Here is a 6808-nt window from a genome sequence, read left to right as displayed (position 1 = left end):
TGTAGGGTGGTAAATGAAAACCAAAGTTTTCATTCACCACATTAAATGTAAATGGGTATTACACTCAATTTAAGCAGCAAAGTTGCTTTTTTTTTTGAGACAGAGTCTCACACTGTCTCCTGGGCTGGAGTGCAATGGCACGATCTCGCTTCACTGCAACCCCCGCCTGCCAGGTCCAAATGATTCTCCTGCCTCAGCCTCCTGTGTAGCTTCTTAAGATGTGAAGATTTTTAAATTAAGATGATTCTTGGGATGAACTATCTTGTGTTGGTTAAAGATTTTTATTTACATATTTTTTATAATTTTTTAACTTATTTTCAGGTCAATGGCACACGTGTAGGTTATATAAGTAAACTAGTGTCACAGGGTTTTGTTGTGCAGATTATTTCACCATTCAGTACCCATTAATTAAGCCTAGTATCCATTAATTGCTTTTCCTGATCTTCTGCTTCCTCCCGCCCTCTACCCTGCCAGAGGCCCCAGGATCTGTTTCCCTCTATGTGTTCATGTGTTCTCATAATTTAGCTCCCACTTGTAAATGAGAATATGAAGTAATTTGGTTTTCTGTTCCTGCATTAGTTTGCTAAGGATGAAGGCCTCCATCCAGCTCCATCTATGTTCCTGCAAAGGACTTGATCTCACTCTTTTTTATGGCTGCCTACTATTCCATGGTATATATGAACCACAAAATAAAGATGGTTCTTAACTTTTAAATTAAGATTTTAAAATTAAGATGAATCTTGATTTTTAAATTAGGATGGTTTTAAGATAGTTTTATAGATGGATTAGACAGATAAATAATGTATCTAGATAGGTAGAGATATCTAGTGATAGCTATCTCTATCTAGATATAGATAGTTGGTTTTCTATATAGACCTATCTATCTATATATGTATATATCTATATATGTCTACACATATCTCTATACACATATAGATATATATTTATATCTACATCTGTATTTCTACATGTATATAGGTATGTATATATCTACATGTATATATGTATATAGATATATACATAGATATCTGTATATATGCATATACATGCATATCTTTATCTGTCTACATGTATACAGATATCATATACACAAAGATATATATATCAGTATGTAGATATATATGTAGATGTACAGAGATATCTGCATATATACATTTGTATATAAATACAGATATATAGATACAAATATAAATATATCCATATATGTATATAGATATATATAGCTATACCTGTAGAAGATATCTACTATCTTCTATCTGTATATCTTCTACTATCTATAGAACCATCTTAATTTAAAAATCTTTCATATATGTATATAAAAGGTAATCAAACACAAGCCAAGTGAAAATTTGTTTAGCTATGTTAATATCAGACAAAAGAGATTTTAAGGCAGAAATTATTACCTGAAAGGAAGATGTATCCTTTATCCATATAAAAGAATCAATTATTGAGGAAGTTGTCAAACTTGTGTATGTATTTTCATTCACACACAGTTAACACACATTTACAATTTTTATAGCACTAAAAGGAGCAATAGCCACATCTTCAATCATAAAGACTTTAATATACCTTCTTCGATAACTGATAGCAAAAAGGATACAAAATATCAATAACACAGAAATTTAAAGCAGTAGGATTAAATATTTTGACATAAAAACTGCACCCGAAAATAGCAAAACATACAATTTATTATAATATATTTAGAACATGCTTCAAAATTTACCACAGCTATCTATAGATATCTCTGTCTATCTAGGTAGACAGATGGTAGATAGGTAGATAGATGATAGATAGATAGACAGATAGATATAGATAGATAGATAGATAGATAGATAGATAGATAGATAGATAGATAAAGATAGACAGATACAGGCTGAGGTTAGGCCCAAAACAAGAATCAATAAATACCAAAAATTTGAAATCCTTGATAGTGTTTTTCATACAACGATGTTATTAAGCTGGAAATCTGTAGCAAGACTTTGGAAGTGAACAAATGTTTGGAAATTAAACATCATATTTCTAAGTTATTCATGGATCAAAAAAGTAATTACAGTGAACATTAAAATATATTTTGAATTTAATAAAAATGAAAGTAAAAATACTGCTTGTTAAAAGTTGGGAGGCTTAGGCAAATCTCAGCTTGGAGATAAATGTATATGGTTACATAAATATGTTTAAAAATTAAAGCTTGAAAATTAATAATCTAATCATCAATCTCAAAAATTTCAAATGTGATGTCAAATTAAATCCAAAGAATTAGAAAAGAGAAGATACATAAGAAGCAGGAGAAAAGGAAATAATCATAAAATAAATGAAATCAGCAAAAGCCAAAGTTACTTTGAAAAGATTGATAAAAATATACCATGACTATGCATGAAATTTAAAAAAGAGTATCTGCAAATTCTAAATATCATGAATAACAAGGAAATCATTATAGATTCTATAGTCATGAAAGAGAAAGAGAATGTAATAAGTAATTTTATCAAAAATTTTGAAATAATTTGATGAAATACATTTCTAGAAAATGTTAATAGTGACACAAGAATAAATAGCAAATCTAAGTAGCTCTAAAAATGAAATTATAATTAAAGCTTTCCAAATGTAGTGAGTCTAAATCAAATAAAATATTAAAAATCTGAAATGTTTCTAGGAAGAAACATTGAATTCCTAATATAAAATATAATATATCATATGCAATCCCTTTACTGAAAATTGTGAAATTTTATTGAGAGAAATTAAAGACATTCAACAGAAATAAAGATGTACCATGTTCCTATGTAATTCCTGGTATTAGAAGAAAGATTCAGTATTTTAAATAAATCTATATTTGTAATACACTGAAAATCACAATACTGTGATTAGTAATAGCATATGTCTGCATTATATTTGGTGGCAACTGAAAAACTGACTATAAAATGCAAATTAAAATGCCGTGTATAGATAACTTTGAAGAAAAAATATAATGTGAAGACTTCCACTATTTAAGTTTTTATGAATGTATATCAATTATGACATTATGGAAAAGGTACAAGTATAGATATTTCAATGAAACAGAATAGAGAGCTCATAAAGAGAACCACACAATATATTTAGCTGATTTGTGAAAAAATAGTGCTTCAGTACAGTGAGGAAAAGATTCATTTCAATAAATTGTGCTGTCTTTCATACATCCATACAGAGAAAAATGATTATTAACATCCAACCTCACAACATACACAAAAATTATTTCATATAGAAGCCAATGTGTAACATGAAACAGTACAGCTTTTAAAAAGTAATATAGAGGACACTTCCATGACCTTAAGATTTAAAAAAAAAAGACTCAAAAACTAACCACTGAAGGCTAATAAATAAGATAAAGATAAATAGGTTAATAAATAGTAATAAAGTAACATAAAAAATAAGGATTTGTAATCATAAAATAACTCACTAAGAGTGAAAAGGCAAGCAACAGAATGGGAAATGAAATTTGCTAACATAAATACAGTAAGAACTCTTGATCAAAAGATACTTTTTAAACTCTACAAATGAATTTTTTGGAAAAATAAAATATGGCCAGGTACGGTGGCTCACGCCATTAATCCCAGCACTTTGGAAGGCCAAAGTGGGAGGACCACCTGAGTCCGAGAATTTGAGACTTGTCCGGGCAACACAGTGAGAGACCTCTGCCTCTACAAAAAAAATTTAAACATTTAGCCAGGCATGGTGGCTCTGGCCTGTAGTCCCAGCTACTCCTGAGTAGCCAGGCTACTTTAAATCTGAGAGGTCAAGGATGCAGTGAGCTCTGATCAACCACTGCACTCCAGCCTGGGTGACAGAGTCAGAACCATCTCCAGAAAAAAATTGATGTAGAAGAACTTCTAAGAAGTGTGAGTGGACACAGAGGCCAAAGATGCTGCTCTAGGCTGCTCCGTAAATTCCAGGACTTCTGAGAAGCACCCTCTGGACAGTGTCTTCACTGCCCTCCAGGACTCGGCCGGTCAGCAGTGGCCCGCCAGACTCCATCCCCAGCGTGGAGAAGAGGCAGCTGATCCCAGAGGCGCTGCTAGCAGGCATGTGGAACCCAAGAATAGCTCGCCCTGCCAAGGCAATGGAGCGCAGGCCAGCAAGGCAGGAGCTCGGGCTCTGTGTGGCCAGGCAAGGAGGAGCGCTACAACCATGCCACCACCCCTTACTACAAGAAGCCTCTGCATGGCATCTCACACAAGGTCATGGAGAAGAAGCCTCCCTCAGGGGACCTGCTAAACACTTATGAGCTCTTCCAGAAGGCAAATGCCAGCAACGGCCCCTTGCTGCTTAGGCTCTTGAATGAGCCACAGAAGTGGGATGGTGGCAGCACTGGGGCGGCCACCAACAGTCACCCTAACATCTACTTCCTGATCCAGAAGATGTTCTACATGCTCAACACCCTCACGTCCAACAGGTCCCAGCTGCACAGCAAAGTGAACCTGCTCTCCCTGAAGGTGAACCCCACTGAGATGGTGGGCAAATTCCAGCCGACCCCCACCACCCCAGAGCAGCTCACAGGCCACGGAGCTCAAGCAGATCATGGACCAGAGCCTGTCAGGCGGGGTCCTGGCCTGCAGCCCGCTGGTGCAGCTCTTCCCCAGGCTCTTCAGCCACAGTCAACTTCTCCTGAGGCTGCAGTGCCTGCAGCTTTGAGGCCAAGTGTAAGCTGGAGTCATTGCACCTGCAGCTCATCCACAACTACATGGAGGACTACTACCCCTCGGTGAAGGACATGGCTGTGTGACAGGCCGAGTGCCTGCCCCAGCTGAATAACTTCTTCAGCCGCTTCTGGGCCCAGCGGGAGATGGAGAAAAGCCAGCCCGGTGGACAGGCTGCCAGCTTCTTTGAGGCTGAGCAGTGGACCTCAGAGATGAGGAGGACGGCCTGTCTCTGGACCGGAGCAGCAGCATCACCTCAGACCATGTGGTGGACATGTAGGACCTCACTGAGTTCCTGGATGAAGCCTCTTCACCCGGCGAGTTTGCTGTCTTCCTCCTTCACTGGCTCTTCTCTGAGCTCTTCGACCATCGCAAGCTGGGCGAGCAGGACAGCTGCTACGGGGACAGCGGTAAGCAGGAGCTGGACCCGCAGAGGCTGCAGATCATCTGCAATGACACAGAGGTCTACTTCCCCCACATGCAGGAGGAGGAGGCCTGGCTGCAATAGTGCACCCAGCGCATCAACGACAAGCTCCAGGGCCTGGGGCTGGACGCAGGCAGCGAAGGCAAGCCCCCCACATGTCGACTGCTATGACTCCTCCAGCCTGCCCAATGACATCTCAGTAATCAGGGTGGAGGATAGCTTCCAGGGCCAGCGGTGCCGATCCAAGAAGATCTGGCTGGTACCTATAGACTTGGACAAATTGGAGATCCTCCAGCCCAACTTGGAGGTGCCCGGCACCGACTGCCTGCTCAGCAAGGAGCATCTTCGCAGTATCTACCAGAGCAGCCTGTCCATTGGCAACTTCGCCTCTCACCTGCTGGTGTCCCTGTTCCCCAAGCTCTTCACCCATGAGAACCTGCATAAGCAGTACAGCTGCTGCGGCTCCCTGGGCAAGAGCAGCTGAACCCTTCCTGCATAAAGCTCATTTGCCACTACGTGCACCTGCTCTACCTCTGCACCAAAAATGACCACGTCTGGACCCTGGAGTTCATGGACAACCCATGCCAGGACATGAGCAGAGGCCCTCCTACCAGTAGCAGTGCAAGGTCCACCTGCTGGCCCCGAGTGCAGAGACATGAGAAGCTATGCAATCAACCCCGAGAGGTTCGGGGAAGAGTTTGAGGGTCCCCTGCTGCCCCCAAGAGGAGCAGCAAGGACTTTTTCAAGACTCCCTTGGATGAGGTGGTGGTCCCTTGCCCAGCTTCCGGTACCCTCTCCCTACCTCCCTACGTGCTGTGCGACAAGGAGGTGCGTGAGATCATGCAGCACAGCCACTCCCTGGGCAACTTTGCCGCAGGGCTCCTCCACCACGGAGAACCTCCGGCTGCAGTACAACCATTTCCGGGCTTGCAACAAGAAGCAGCTGGACCCTACGCAGCTGCCGCTCATCTGCCACAACGGGGAAGCTGTCTGCCCCGTGGAGGAGATGGGGCACTGCAAATGTATCCCCAGCATCGACGAGCGGTGCCACTGCCCTAACAGGAAAAAATGCGACATCCTCAAGAAAGTGGAGAAGTGAAGGCCCGTGGCCTGCCCAGAGACTCGGGGTCACCAGAGACCAAGCAATGCTCGGGAGCATGCCTATGGCATCCACAGACAGGCACGTTATGTCCGTGGGGTGTGGCTGACTGCACTTACACACGCAAACACCCAACCACAAGAAAGAAGCCTTGAGTTTGGTCTCTTGTCCTTACGACTTCTGTCCTATGTTCCTGGCGGCGCAGCCTGAGTGTGCGGAGCGCAGGCTGTGAGAGCAGGGACTCTGTCCTGTGTTCCTGGCGGGGCAGCCTGAGTGTGGGGAGCGCAAGCTGTGAGAGCCGGGACTAGTGTGTAGGGGTCCCCTCTCCCTGGTCGTGTCATCCCCAGCCCCTCACAACTTCAAATGCAAACTCAGCAGCTCTCTTGCTCCTCTTCCCGTATTTTACAGCTTCAATTTTTATCCATTTTTTTTTTTTAATGAAAAAGAAAACCTTAAAAAAAATCACTGGGCTCTTTGGGGGCCATTTTACTTAGAAAAAAATCTTTTTAAAAGCGCCGTCTTCAGGCCAAGTGTGGTGGCTCATGCCTGGAATCCCAGCACTTTGGGAGACCAAGGCAGGTGGATTACCTGAGGGCAGGAGTTCAGGACCAACCTGGC

General features: G+C 41.8%; 1 pseudogene; it reads left to right on the top strand.

Moving 5' to 3' along the window:
- Window positions 1-6190, top strand: part of LOC105534460 — an 85640-nt pseudogene extending 79450 nt beyond the window's left edge.
- Window positions 6191-6808: the final 618 nt, after the last annotated feature.

This window comes from Mandrillus leucophaeus, unplaced genomic scaffold (assembly GCF_000951045.1).
Source record: "Mandrillus leucophaeus isolate KB7577 unplaced genomic scaffold, Mleu.le_1.0 Scaffold1351, whole genome shotgun sequence".
Classification (NCBI taxonomy): domain Eukaryota; kingdom Metazoa; phylum Chordata; class Mammalia; order Primates; family Cercopithecidae; genus Mandrillus; species Mandrillus leucophaeus.
This window is presented reverse-complemented; position numbering and strand designations above follow the sequence as displayed.